General features: G+C 52.7%; 1 protein-coding gene across 1 annotated transcript in view; it reads right to left on the minus strand.

Moving 5' to 3' along the window:
- RBM19 (RNA binding motif protein 19) overlaps positions 1-14,810 on the minus strand; it is a 47,416-nt gene that overhangs the window by 11,958 nt on the left and 20,648 nt on the right. The gene's annotated exons all lie outside the window — the stretch shown is intronic.

The raw sequence follows: 14,810 nt of genomic DNA on the forward strand, positions 1-14,810 counted from the left end.
AGCAGGGCCCTCGGGCAGGGCTGTGCCTGCACCCAGATCCAAGGTACGGGCACCCTGCAGCCCCCACCCCAGTCCTAGGAGCATGACTCCAGCACAGCTCACTGCGTGCCACCCCTGAGAATCCAGGATAACGCCCGTGTTCTGCCTGTGTCCAAGCTCCTGCTTCCCCTCCCCTCGCTTCCATTTATCAAACACATATGCACAAACTGCAACCAATAAATATTTAATGCAGACCGGGTCGGACTGGATGTGTTATTTTATTTGAAAACCTACACACATACGTGCACATACAAAAGGAGCCCAGGATGCAGCAGTGCCAGAGAGCACCTGGGAATAAACACAGTAAAGGCCGTAAATGCTCTCATGAAATGATACAAGCTAAATCTGGGAGTTAACCCTGCGCTCTGGCAGCATGACCAGGCATCCATCCGCCCAATTTCCTGAGGCAACGCGCTGTGTAAATGCACCATGATGAAGCCTCAAAATGAATCTGCACGCCTCCTCCTCGGGGCTGCCTGAGCTCTCCCTCCCTCATGCCCCCTTCGGGCCACTGCCACACAAACAAACAAACAAACAAACCCCCCTGGGGGATGCGTGGCCTTGGCTGCAGGGCTGTGCGTGGGGCACAGAGCTCTATGTCTCTGTGGGTGCTTGGTACCCTGGGGAGGGGGCACAGGGGTGCCCAACAAGAGGGCTCCCAGCCTAAAGAATCCAGAACTGAGCCTTTACCTGATGCACTACAGGAGCCCCAATGCATTATCTGTGGGAAATGAGATGTGTGGCATGGGAGAACAGAATGTTGGCTGAAGTGCTACAGCATTGCTCTGTACACCAAAGCACCAAGCACCTCTCTTGGTCACTGCATCGAGAGCTGATGCACAGCACAGGGAACAAGAGAACCGCACGGTGAATGGCAGCAGGGCGGCTACGGGGGGCACAGGGCAGCTGTGGGGATGTAGAACAGCAGAGGGAAAAAGTTAGCTGCAAAGAAAGCCGCAGTGGGGTTCAAACTTGCAGCAGCATGTCTGTGGGATCAAGGTGGCAGTGGGGTGGCCGTTGGGCAGCTGATCCAGGACAACAGCACCCAGAGCAGCACTGCAATGCTCAGCAGGGCAGTGGGGGACAGGGCTGGCCCTGCTAGGCTGAGAAGCAAAACACTCCCCTGCTGCGGTGCTAATTAGAAACCACAACACAGCAATTACCATCCCAGGAGCTGTGAATGAAGTGGAGAGCCCAGGCCTTTAATGTTTTCCTCTCCAGCGCCAGGCAGAGGCTCACACCTTTCTTTTCCAATTATTTCCTCCAGATTTGGGGAGGATGGGGGAGAGAAGCAGAGGCAGGGGAACCGATTGCTTCCTACAGAGCAAGGCTCCTTGCACTGGGCCATCTGCAAAGCCCCTGGGAGCGGTGCTGGCAGTGGGGATGGGGACATGGCTTGTCCCCACTGGGTGACAAGAAGGAAGGAAGCAGATGGCATACAAGGAGGTAACCTGCAGCTCTCCGACGGGAGCACCAGACAGAGCAAAGTCCTGGCTGAGGCTGTGACCAGCTGTAGGATAACCACCGAAGGTGCAGACTCCCACTTGGTGACAGCACACTGCGTGTTGGGCTGTGCTCATTTTCTGCAGGTGTTTGTGCATTCTCCATTGGCACGGCCACACATGGAGGATGGGCTCAGGGGCTGCTGGGGGTGTTCTGCAGGAACCTTCTTCCTCCTTGTGCAAAACAAACTGTTCTTATGTCCTCAGATACATACTCATGTCCCACAGCATGGGATGGTCCTAAATCAGGAAAAAAAACCCAATGCCAATGATGGCATGGGAAGCTAGTTGGGGATGCATGACACAGGTCCAGGATGGAGCTTCGGTAGAGCTCCCACTCACTGCAATGGCTCTGGAAGGGGACACAGGGCCCAAGCAAGATGAGAACTTCCCCCTCGCAGAGCCATGTCCCTGCAGTGCACCTCTGCTTAAACTCATTCCTTCGATGCACAACAGTCACTGTTGCTTTTTTTCCCCCTCTCCTTTCACCCTCAAACAGGACCTTCCCTCCCCCAGTACATTATGTCCACGCCCTCCTCTGCTTCTGCGCTGATGTGCTGATTACAGGGGAGAAAGGAATAAAAGGAAAAAAAGAATGTTCCTTCCTGTTCCCCCACCCTGGAAGCAGGGCCCTGCCAAGGGCTGTGCTGGGCGAGCTGCTGGCCCACCCCATGTGGGAGTTAATGAGATCCGCACGGACGGCCCTCCCGCCCCCCGCTGCAGGACTGGGCTGACTCCACTTGGGCTAATCCCATTACAAGAAAATAACGTGGATAATTCAAGCTAATGAAATCGTTACAAGAATGCGGACAGCCAGGGGTAGACATTCAGAGCCAATTTAACACTCCTTGGTGCTGTTATCCTCAGCACAGGAAATATCTGAAAGCAGGAAGGGGAAGGAAGGGAGAAAAAAAGCCCTCCTCTCTTGTTAGCTCAAATCCTGTTAGGGAGTTCAGGAATTAATCTGCCACCTATCTCAGCCATTACCGTTATCACCAGCACCATCAGCGCCGTCTCCTCGGTAACCCAGCAGCTGGGGAGGGGGGACACATGGGGCAGGGGGGGCACATGCAGAGGGGCACAGCAGCTCCAGGGCACAGCAGCCACTAACAGCCGGAGCCCTCTGTGCCTGCAGCCAGTGGCAGCTGTACCTGGCACTAGGTCCTGCAGCAGGGCCGTGGCAATGCCCCATGCCACCACAGACTGCTCCGGTGCGGTGCCACCTGCATGGCTCCAGCCTTGGGCTGCCCGAACATTCAGTCCTGGGGAGCTCTGGGACACTGCTTGTGAGGCAACGAAGGGGTTGAAGGACACATCAGACTTCTCCAGGAGGCAGGTGCTGGAGCCAGCCTTTCGGCGGGGAACACCACTTGACTCACTCTGATGGAAGAAGCTCACCAGCAGCACTTCCAAAGGCTCTGCAGTCGAGATGGCCACCCTGGCGGCCTTGGAAAGCCAACTCCTGCCTGCTGCTTGAGCTGATGGCTGCTGCTTACCAGCTGCACACAGACACACAAAGCCTGTCAGCCAGTGGAGGCAGTTGGGATTAAGAAAAGAAACGGTGCAACACGACCTGAGCATTCAGTACATGGGACAGAGCCAAGGCCCTGTACACAGCATGCAGGGCACAAAGGCAGCTGCAAGAACACCTCAGCAGCACAGGGGCATGGGCAAGTGCTGACAGCCAGGCCACGCAGAGCAGCGTGCCCATACCCAGGACACAGATCCAATATGAGAGGATAGGGTCCACAAGCACCACGCTGTAGCACAGGAGGGGATGCTCTGGGCCCTGCAGGAGGCTGTTCCCTCCCTGTGCCATGCAAACTCGATGCACGGAGGGGTTCCGTATGTTTGTGCTATGCGGCACCAGCAGCATCCACCCCTGACCTAGGCCTTATTATCATTGAGCTCACAGGAAAGCACCGCCAACCCCGTTCCTACCCCCAGACAAGACTGGGACAAGCAGCTCTGTTGCATTTCTTGGGTGCTCTCTGGTGAGCATGCCTAATTACATCCAGACGGTGCTTTTGGCACACCTGCTGCAGCAACTGTTTATCTTGCTGACAACTAAAAGAGCATCATTTGCAAAGTTTGCTAGGAAAGAAAGCCAATTAGCACGTCGCCGGCCAGGCACAACGATCCCCATGCTCCATCTTTGCCCAGCATGCATGAGCCCGTCGTGCTCACTCCCTCCTTCTGCTTCGGATCCTGCAGCTGGGAGCACACGGAGGAAACCCAAAAGTAAAGTGGAGGGCTGTGCAGAGGTGGCACAGCAGACAGCCTGATGTCACCTGGCTGACCCTGCAGGATACACACAATGCCCACAAGGCACTGTGCTGAACGGGGAGCCCAAAAGCCAGCGGCTGTGGCGCCCTGGGAGGAATGTCCTCTGCCCCTCTGCACTCCTATTACGGGGCTGCTGCCTCCTGCCTTCCTCCCTGCAGCAGCTCAGTGCTCACATGGGACCCCTCCAAGGCTCCGTGGGACCCTGAGGCTCCTGCTAAGGGCTCTCAGGCTCTGCTCAGGGATTCTCAGCAGCCCCAGGGCTTCCCTTCCTCCCAGGACACACACAACAGGAGTATGGGGGCTGTTTCCTCCTCGCTTCAACTGCTTGCTTAAAAATGTAGCAAAACATTTTACCCCTTCTCGATTTATTTTCTTTAACGTTGCTTATGAGGGACCTTATCAAAAGCTTTCTGAAATTCCAAGTAAATTAGTCATTAGGCAGGTTTTCAGAGCAGTAATTAGGCCACTCTGTGCCCCTGATGTATTATTTACCTGAGAAGATATACATAATTAGGGCTCTTCTTTATAACTGGTATTACACGCACTAAATTCTACTCCAGTCTATCGTGTAATTACGCAATTAGGCTGCATGCTAAACAGAAAGAAACCAATTCTGAAAACCAAGCAAAAAGAGGGACAAAAACAGCCCAGCGATTATTATTTTTTAAATCCTCCATCAGCAGCACAGTGGCAGGTTTTAAAATTTTAATATCCCTCCACTTAAGTCATTTTTAAACAGGTGCTTTAAAACAGCATCGGGTTTGGTGTCGTAATGCTGTCACGTTTAATCCTGCTCCATGGGCTCAGCACGGTGCTGGGATGCGGCTCCTTACTGCGCTCTGCCTCACGTCACGGCTGGAGGCACTTCTCCTCCTCTCTTTGGCGCGACCAAAGAGAAGTGCCCAGGGCTCACCGAGCCTGCTCACACTCCCTAAGTGGACACCTGGGCACTATCTGCAATTATTTTCATGCTTAAAGATTCATTACTCAAAGCATGAACGGATGTCCTTCTGTACCTCTCCATCCCAGTGCTCGGGATGGCAAAGGGAAGGCACAGTGCTGGGTTAGGCATGGCACCAGCTGAACAGCACTGCAGGCACCAGAGAACCAGGCTGACACCCTTACATCCCAAACCCAAGGAACTGGAATTTGCGGATGGACTTCACACCCACACCGCTCTGCAGAGCTCCTGAGCCATGCAGTTGCATGGGCTGAGGAGTGGTGGTGCCCACACCCACCTCCCACATGTTGGGATTTCAAAGCAACCCACAGCCCAAACAGCACCAAGACTGGGGATCCATCTCTTTGTGGTTCTTCTGAAAATCCTGATCATAGCGCGGCTACGGTCAGAAATAAGTTATGCTAAAAATAGTCCCTGCAGGAGGGCCTGGTACAAATCTCCTTTGCTCTGTGCTCCTTAGGAGTCAGCTGATTTCAAAGAGAGAAGAGGAATTCGTGCAACTGGCAAAGCACTGAACATGAGAAGAGATGCAGCCGTGCCCTGAAGCCCCAGAAGGGACACACAGGGCACCCTGCGTGGAAAACAGCAATGCTGCAGGATGCTGGCTGCAACCTTGTACTTACAGGCCGAAACCAGCACAGACCCGACTGTACAACCTCCTGCACTCAGCTGGAGAACAAATATAGATGTGAGGAGGTATTTATAGGCAGAGAGCTATTTTAACATAGCTCTTCTTTAAAGAGAATCCTTATTTAAGCCTTGTCCCTGTAAAGCTGCAGGATAACTTCGAAAAACACCCAGATTAATTATTTTCATCATGAAGAAAGAGAAGCATGTAGGGAAGATCAAATGCATGCAAATGCATTCAGAACGTGGAAGCCTGAGTGAAGCACTTGTATTCTGGTGCCTCAATACTGCAAGGATGGCGAGATCTGAGCACAGCACAGTGCACACAGCTCTCACAGCCGCATCCAAGCTCCTCAGACCAGGAGGAGACAAAGGACGTGGAGCCGAGCACAGCTCAGCAGCAGCATTGCCACCAGTTGTCAGGTTGCACGCAGCTGGATGCGCTGCAGAAGCACTGCAAGCACAGAAATATTTCTGGATGTTCTGCGTGTTCCCTCAGCTTGCTTTGCAACAACCGAGAGAGAGCAGCAGAGCCCTGGGTAGAAACCAACCGCCCCAATGCTGCACCACTTGGACAGCACTCCATGCTGACACAGCTGCAGGCTCAGGAGCAGCCCGTGTGTGCTACGCACAACCCAGCAGTGCTGTTTCCTCCTGCCTTGAACCTGTGCTCCAGCACCAGGCACAAAGTGGGCACCCTTAAAGTGCTCCTGCTTCCAGACGGTGATGCCCCCCACGTGTCAAATCCACGGGGCAGGTGAGGGGCTGAATGCAAAGGGCTTCTGCTGGGGATACAGGGTGTGCTCTCCTCCCTTTATCTGCTCCATCTGCAGCACAGAGCAGCGCTGGCAAGCGGGAGCTCCCTGTTACAGGAGGAGAAGCTGAAGCATCCCCTCACAGCGCCATACACCTTGGCTCTGCTGGCTGCTGCATGCAGTGCTCTTGCTGAGGAGAGCTGGGAGCTCCCTATGAGCTGCTGGGGGGAGAGCAGAGCAGGAGCACCAGCAGGGCTGGGGCTGACAAAAGGCCACAGCTGTGTGCCAGTAGTGCGCTGCAGGGCATACCTCAAAGGATGGCATCTACAGGGAGAGGGACCTCAAAAGGAGATGGGGAAGCAAGAGTGAGATGCTTAAGGGAAGATTAAAAAACACAAAATAACGCCGGACTCATTGCCACTCAGCTGGTTAATGGTATCAGAGAACTGGCAATGAGCAGCACTGCATGCTGGCAGCAGCAGTCTGCACACCATTTTCCATCCACCACCATAGCTCTGTGTTACTGGTAGGAATCCAGCAGCCCTGCACCCTCTTCAGCCTCAAGAAGTGATGCGGGCAGATGGAGAGCCCTGTTTCCTCAAGAAAATGGTTCGTGAGAGTGAGCAGGTCCTGCAGGTTGCAGGATAGCCAGCATCAGCTCCCACCTAAGGGTGGGCAGAGCCATCCTTCTGAGCCTGCTGCACACAGGGGAATCGAGGTGCTGTGACCTGGAGGGCCATGTGCCACAAGGAGCACAGCCATGGGAGGGTGATGGGAGGCAGGGAGGAGATAGCCTGATCCTTTTAGTCTAAACCCTCCCCCCCGCCCCCCCCCCCAAAAAAAAAAAAAAAGAAATAGCATATCCTGAAGTGAAGGAGGTGATGCAGGCAGTGCAGAGGTGGCAGGAGAACTGGGCTGCGGTGGTGTGCAGTGACAGCAGAAGCCGCTCCCCTCCCTCCTGCTGCAGCACACCTCATTTCATGGGGTTCTTGCACAAGCAGTGGGGTGGAAAACGATCAGCAGGAGCGGGCGGCTGGAGAAGCTCCGCAGGCCCCTGGGCCTCACAGGCAGTGGGAGCCCAGCCCTGCTGAGGGGGCACAGCCACGGGTACAGGGGCTGCAGCTCTCCTCACAAGCATCCCCGTGGCAGGCGGAGATGAGCACACCCCCCTTCCTGGATGCTGACGGGAAAGACAGCGCAGTCCTGCGTGACAGCGTGAAATTAATATGATTTTGGGGGAAGCTGGCAGTGAGTAATGAGCATCTGAAATACCTCAGCTCTGTACCCCCCTCCCTTGCCCCCGAACTCATTTAACCCTTTGGCTGCTGGCACAGCCATGTGGTGAAAGGGAAAGAGGACAAGAAGTCAGACCCAAACTGGAGAGAAGCACAGAGGGAGCAGCAGTCTGTCCACCACTGAGCATGCAGAAAGCAGAGCATCTTCCTAGGACCAGCTCCCCACGCACCTAACAAAACCTTGGTATGAAAACAGGCATTGAGTAAGGGGTAGTACGTGAGCTGCCGGATGCCTAACAGGAGTCTGTCCCCAGCACCCTGCTCCCGGGAGGACGAGCCACAGGAGCTGCCCGCACTCACTTGGATCAGGCTGTCACATTTCAGATCTCTCTGCCTCATGCCTGGAAGCGCTCAGCTGGTTCAGGTACTGCTGAGGGAGGAGCAAAGGCAGGCGAGAAGGCAGATGGCAGCGGGCTCTGCCTTGGCGTGGTTTCATCAGGAAAAGCAGCGTGCGGGCGGGAGTGCAGACAAATGCTCATAGTGCCATGGGCAGCAGAAGCCAACAGAAGTGCTTGGGCACAGCGAGAGCAGGGCAGGGCCTGCCCAGAGCAGTAAGAGCCCAGCTCCAGGGCTGGAAACCCACAGGAGAGGGGGAGGAAGAAACACCGCAATGGGCAGCAATGTAAACAGACATGCAAATAAAGGACACAGTGTCATCATGAGCTGGAAACTGTGATTCATTGGGGGCTCGTTCAAGGCCTTCTTGTGAAGCGAGACAGAAAAATACACATATGCTAGCAAAAGACATGGAAGGTGGCTGGGTCAACATCAAGCTAAGAAATGACACAGAGCAGAATTTTAAAATCAAGAAAACAATCACCTTGATTGCTCCATGTCCTAAAAGCTGAGATACAAGCTCAGAAGTTGGGCCAGCATCACTGCAACTTCCTGTGTCTCGCAAATCCGCTGCCGGCCCCAGAGGGATGACCAACGGGCAACGCAGCTACAGTGTGAGGTCCTACTTTTTTGTTGTACATGTTTTCACTTCCTTATATACAAACATGCATATAAGCTTCTGAGTAGTTCAGACAAAAGAAGACTTTATAATACTAACAGTAAGAGCGCGTTACTCAGAAACCCTGGCTGCTATCTCCTCTATGGGCTGCATTGCTCGTTTCCTACTGAGCAAGAAAACGACACGTGTGCATGCACCTGTGCCAGTCCTCAGTGGCACAGAAAAATTGCAAAAGCCCCAGAGCAGAATACCACAGTCCATCTGACACACGTGTGACACACAGCCCCTTTGCCAGCTCTCCTCACCTCCCCAGCCCCTCCGCGCTGATGACCACAAATGAACGCAGCTCAATGAGAAGCACTGCTGCAGGGGAGCAGCCCGGCACTGCCCTGCATGGCACTGGGCAGCAGGACTGAGCAGGACAGGCAGCCAGAGCTCCTTGTGGCTCAGGGACCTGCGGGTGTGGAGCACATTGAGCATGGGAGAGGGGAAAAAAAAATTAAAATCCAGTGCTGAAATGAATATTCAAGGCAGGGAAAGGGATATACTGAAAAATCTTCCTTCTGCTCTTGAGAAGATCCACCTTTTAAAGCAGCCCTGCCAAGATAACACAGAGTTAAACATTTCCTTATCTATGTTAAACACCTTTTTGATTCAAACTGAAAAACAGCACCGAAAACCTATTTCACTCTCCTGCACCCCATGGCTTGTTTTGGATAGTCAAATTAAAGCAGCCAGTTACGTATCTACTCTCTGAATAGCAGCCCAGTACTGCTGCGTTTGGTTTTCCAACACAGAAGAAGGACCAAAAATATATACACATATATATTAATTTATGCTTTCTGAGATAGCGCCAGAAATAAAGCAGCCCCACAGATCCCAGCAGCTCTCAGCACACAGATCTGCACGGCGGTGCCCAGAGCCCTGCATGGGAGCAGGACACCATGGGGCAGGATTCTCAGCCAGGAAGGAGGCAGCCATCACTCAAGCTAATCCCTAACTGCACCAAAGATGCACCGTTTCCAGATGCTGTCCAATCTCACCTGCAGAAGGTGCCTGCATGGCAAGGGCTGAGAGGGGCTGAGCTGCAGTGGGAGCATCTAGGCTGAAAGCATTGACCTCAGAGCAGCTTTGTGCAGCCCCAGTAGCCCTACACAGACACCCTATGGTGTCAGCAACGAGCACACCTCACATCCTAAGAGTGAGCTGCAATCTTGTATTAAAGAAGTGCCATCATCTGCTAGCATCACTGGATGCCCCTGCAATTACACCCCCTGAGGATGGGGCCCCTGCTTCTCCAGGGCACGCAGCCCCACAGCACTCCAGGTCCAGGTCTGCAGCACCCAGGTTACAGGAAACCGTCTGTGGAATTGAATCAGCAGCACGTGGGTTTTTTCCCCATAAGATCAGCAAAATAGGGCAGAAGCTCTGTTGGCACATAATCCAGGGTACCATGGGGGCACCAGGGCACACACATGCACCTATGACTGCTCTGCGGTCCTCAAGGGTTGACTGCTTATTTAAACTGCTTACTTCTTTCCTCGAGGACACAACCCACTGATTCCACTGAACTCCAGTAGGAATGCACAGGCCTCACCACAGCTGTCAGCAATCACGCTTGCAGTCAAGTCCCACCTCTTGCTCCTCAGCTGCTCCTGCCTGGTCCCACCTGAGAGCACCTCTTGCATGTTTCCTGCTGCTTGTCCCAGCCCCCAGCAGCCAGACAGGACAGGGGGGTGTCCAGCACTGGCCCCATGACTACAGGCACTGTGGAGTAGCTGGAGCTCAGCTGCTCAGACACCTCCAGGCCTTGCCACAGCAGCATCCCTTCAAGCATCTTACACACTGATCTCTTTTCAGTAGTAGGGTTAGCTTCTGCAGTGCACCTAATGCCCAGTACACAATGAGTAGTGAGGTAGTGAGGATGAGCCTTTTTCCCCAGTGCTGTAAGGGTTGTCAATCTGAGGGCACCAAGGGACTCGCCTGCCCACCAGGTCATGGCAGGGACTATGAGGCTCTACTTGGACAGAAGCGGCCTGAGGAACAGCTCTGCATTTGCTGCAGGGGCAGCAGGAGCTGCTGGCTTCCAACCAGCAACCAACCCCAGATGGGACAGAAGGAGTTTCACTTTGGCTTTGTTACTCCAACACCGTCCCCTCCTCCTCAGTGCACAAGTCCCTCAGACTGGCTGTAGCTGCAAGCTGACTGTTGGACCACCTTGATACAGTGGCCTAGAAATGCAGCTCAGTCTGCTCACATACACAGCCCGGGCAAGCAGGGCACAACCCAGCAGCTTCCAGGAGCCCTTCTTACAAATGGGAGATGAATTCCCCTAGTCCTGCCCCAGCAGTGGGGTCCAGCCCACTCAGCGCCTGCACAGCTAGCAATCCCACCTCTGCTCCTCAAATCACTGAGATGGAAATAGAAGCAACTAGGAGGAAGAGCAATGGATTCTGAAACCTTTCTAGTACAATGTCTAGGGCTTTGAAAGCAAAATATCACACAGAACGAGCTGACATTGGACAGCTCAGAGAGTGATGTTTGCAGCGCCATGCATCCCAGGGGCATTTCCACTGTGCATCCTAATTAATACTGCCCAGCAGTTGCTTAACAAACTCACAAGTTTATGAAGGCACTCTTATTTTTCTTTTCTTCCCTCCTCTGCCTTTCAGTAGCAAAGATTTCCACAGCTTCAACAGGGCAATGTTACTCGTTACTCCAGGAAGGAGAAATTGTCTGCAGCCATGTAGGCTCCATTACTGGGAGAAAGGTGTGAACAGCAAGTGTGTCTGGCAGACAGACTCATTATACCACCCTGTCCTTCATAATGGGAAATGAAAAGCCCATTCTGATAACTACACTTTATTATAATAGGTCAGAAGAAGTGAAAGGCATCATCTTATAAAATTAACTTCATAAAGACTGCCTTTAAAAAAAAAAATCTCTGCCAGTTTATCCATTGCACCTCTCTTCAGAGATGTTCCTTCTCCTAGCAGAGCTCTCACTCTGATGCCCCATCCCACCACTGCTCTCACTTCTGACCTCTGTCAGGGGGAAGAGATCGGCTTCCTCTTCATAGGGCTCAGGCACTTGTTTTGCCAGATGCATCAACTGCCGCATATTTGTTAGGATGGAGAAAATCAGAACTGCCCTGACACCTCACCTTGAGCAGTGCTCAGGATTTTTGGGTGCCCAATTGGCAGAGGAGGGCAGGAAGCAGAGGTCATGGCAATTTTAGGATCCTTCTCCATACTTTCAGGTGTACTTTGCAAGGAAATTAAAAGGAAACAGTGCCAGCCTCAAAACATGCAGCTTAAGATGCAGTTCCTTTGGTGGCAAAAGCAGCAATGTCCAACTCTAGGCAAGCTCTCCGCCTCCATCTGTATCTCGGGTAGTATTCAATTGGGCAGAGATCTGAAAGACAACTCTTTCCAAATCTAACCAGGTCCCTTTTGGCAAAAATAAAACCTGTGTCTCTTTGAAATGTCATGGGCCAGCTGCAAATCAGCCATGTCTTTGATATCCATGAAAGTTGGTGCAGATGGGGGGAAGGAGGATGGCAGAGCACGCAGTGAAACAAACAGTTAATTGAAACATCCAATGAAGGTTGTATGGATCTAATGTGATAGATTTTAAAGGAGACTAATTTTCAGAAATTGCCAGAGCTCCAATCTGTGAAAATGTGGCCTTTTACAGATCTCCAATTCAGCCTGTCACATCTTGAGTTCCTTTTGGAAAAAAAAAAAAGTCACACCATTAAAGCCCCCCAATTTGGTAGCAAAAATTAGCAGTCTTCATGGGTATCAGAGCCTTTGTCTCCCTCCCCTAACTATGGCTCTTGGGGAAGAACGAAGGACCATTTGTCTTTTGTTATTTTTCCAGGTAGTGAAGATAATAGTAGAATATAATAAAGAACAAAAATGGGGAAAAAACACACCCACAAAAGCTAGATCTTCACACCTAGCCCAAAAGCCGCCCCTATAATTGAAAAGCATTTCTCCCGCTGGAGAAAATAACATCCATCAGATCTCACAAAACCAGCCCCGATGGATGGCAGAGGGCAGCACCCGGGGATGGGAGGGCAGAGCTCTGCAGCAGCACTGCGAGGCACAGCCGCGCCGCCCCAGCACGATGGGCAGCACGGAGCCCCACGGCAGCACAGCCCTGCTCACAGCCACAGCCGGAGGAAGGCAGCAGCCGCATCCATTGTCAGCCTCTGTAAGAATGAGAGCGGCAGCGCTGGGCAGGTCTAAGCGTTCAAGCCACAGATCCTTAATCAATGACACTAAAAAGCATAACGACAAGTGGGGTAGCAGTGCCAGCTCAGGAAATCCCGAGCGGTGCACAGAAGCCTTCGCGATTGCTATTGAAAACACCCAGCTCCCTTGCTTTGCTGCTTCAGCGCCATTAACACCCGCCCATCAGAGATGTAGAAATGAAGAGAGCTTCTTGAAAAAAGCTCAAAACACGTAAATATTTGTTTGCGGGGTAAAAACAAATGCATTTTCTCCTGCCAAAGCAATTGAGAAAAGGAAAAAAAAAAAAAAAAAAAAAAAAAAAAAAAGCACAGAAGGGAGCAGGGTGAGAGACATCAGCTGCTGGGCTTTGGAGCACGTGAAACAATAGGTAGTCCTGCAGGCTCACCGGCTCGGCTCTGCGCCGGGGCTGTGCCCTGGCTCTGTCCCTGTGTCCCCAGGCTGGCGGTGCCACGTACAGCCCCGGCTGCTCTCCTGGGCAGGCTAAGAGTGCCCCCTGCAGCCCTGCTGGCCGAGCCGCCTCTGCCGCCCAACCATTGTCTGCGATTTCAAGCCAGTGACAAAAATCAGACGGGTTCCTAAATACAGAAACGCAAGAAGCTCCAGAGCACAGGCATCTGATGTCAAAGAGCCATCTCAGAGCACGAAGCACATGACAGTGCTCAGCTGTGCTCGGTTTCAGCCTCTCAGCAGGCCAGGAGGGCTGGCTGGGCATGGGGAGGATTATGGATCCCCCCCCAGCCATCCGCCGCTGTTTTCAGGACCAAACTCCCATCTCCACAGAGCCCAGGTAAACAAAATGGATGTTCGCGCATCATCCTGGAGTGCTGGCAGCAGTGTGCTGCTGGAGGCTGTGCGCTCCTTGCCGTGTGAATCACAGCCTCTCCCCAGTCCCAGGTGTCAGACAAGGCAGGAGAAGAATAAAACACAAAGCAAAGCCCTCATTCTCTGCTGGACTCGTGTGTTCTCTTGATACTCACAAGTCTCCCCACTCCATGAACATAGCTCAGCACCCAAAAAGGCAAATAGGTTCCAGGCTTTTGTTTGCTCTGGTGCTATGGCTGCAACCACAGAGGCTGAATTCTGAATGAGCAGTGCCTAACATGCTCCCTCAGCATGCTGCCCTGAAGCCCCAGGCTTTTTTGGGCTTTGTTTCGACTGGGGCTCCCAGGGCAATGCTGAAACAAAAGCATCCAGGCTACACCTGCACAGCACGAAAATCCCTTTGCTCTTCTACGTGAATCCTAACATCATGCTTTTCCTGAACACGTCTGGGCTGAATCATGGTGTGCTTAAAACCCACTTAAAACCAAAGACCCCACTCCAAAACAGCATTGCAGCATATAGCTTTTGTCACCACCGTGGCTTTCCTCTACCCTACAAGAACACAGGCTGTAGCAGCATGGACCTACTGTCCGTATCCACTGTTCTTAACACTGTCAGGGCAGGAGAGCATCACAGCTCATAGAGGGGTATATAGAGAAAGGAGCTTCCCCTGCTACCAGCAAAGCCTTGTAGCTCTGTGCACAGCCTGATAACTTTTTCAAAGGGTTAAAGTGGAACAGCACAGCGCTGACCCAGCAAAACACTGCCTGCTGCTGAGACAAACACCAGCTCCACGGTAAAGCCTCCTCCTGATTCAGGACTTCACATCTTGCAGATGGATGCTGTCGCCCTCGGTCTTGCTGACAGCAAAATGGATGGATGGAGCTGGACAACAATTCTCCCAGATTCCTCCAGTAAGCCAGCAGCACAGCAGGGAGCATGGCCTGGGCCCACCGCTCGGATTCTTACCCTGGCAGCAGCAGATGACATAAGCTGCACTTTACACAGCTGCAACTCTTTTCTGGGATACACTAAAGGCTTATTGTATCCTTGTATGCACAACTGGGCTGAGGATAGGAAGAGAAGAGAGCAGGCTAAGATTCTGAAACCCCTACTGATCGCTCAGGTACTTCTCGCTGGAGGGACTCTGGCAAGCTGCATACCTCGCATCCCTGCAGCCACAAGGGATGCACAGCAGCAAGCACATGAGGTACACACCCAGGTGCGGCAAAGGCAGAGCCAGATTTATGTGCTCCCTGCAGGCTGGGAAGGAGCTACAGCATTGTGTGTGCAGGGCAGATGGAGGAAG

This window comes from Tympanuchus pallidicinctus, unplaced genomic scaffold (genome assembly GCF_026119805.1).
Source record: "Tympanuchus pallidicinctus isolate F22 unplaced genomic scaffold, pur_lepc_1.0 scaffold25, whole genome shotgun sequence".
NCBI lineage: Eukaryota > Metazoa > Chordata > Aves > Galliformes > Phasianidae > Tympanuchus > Tympanuchus pallidicinctus.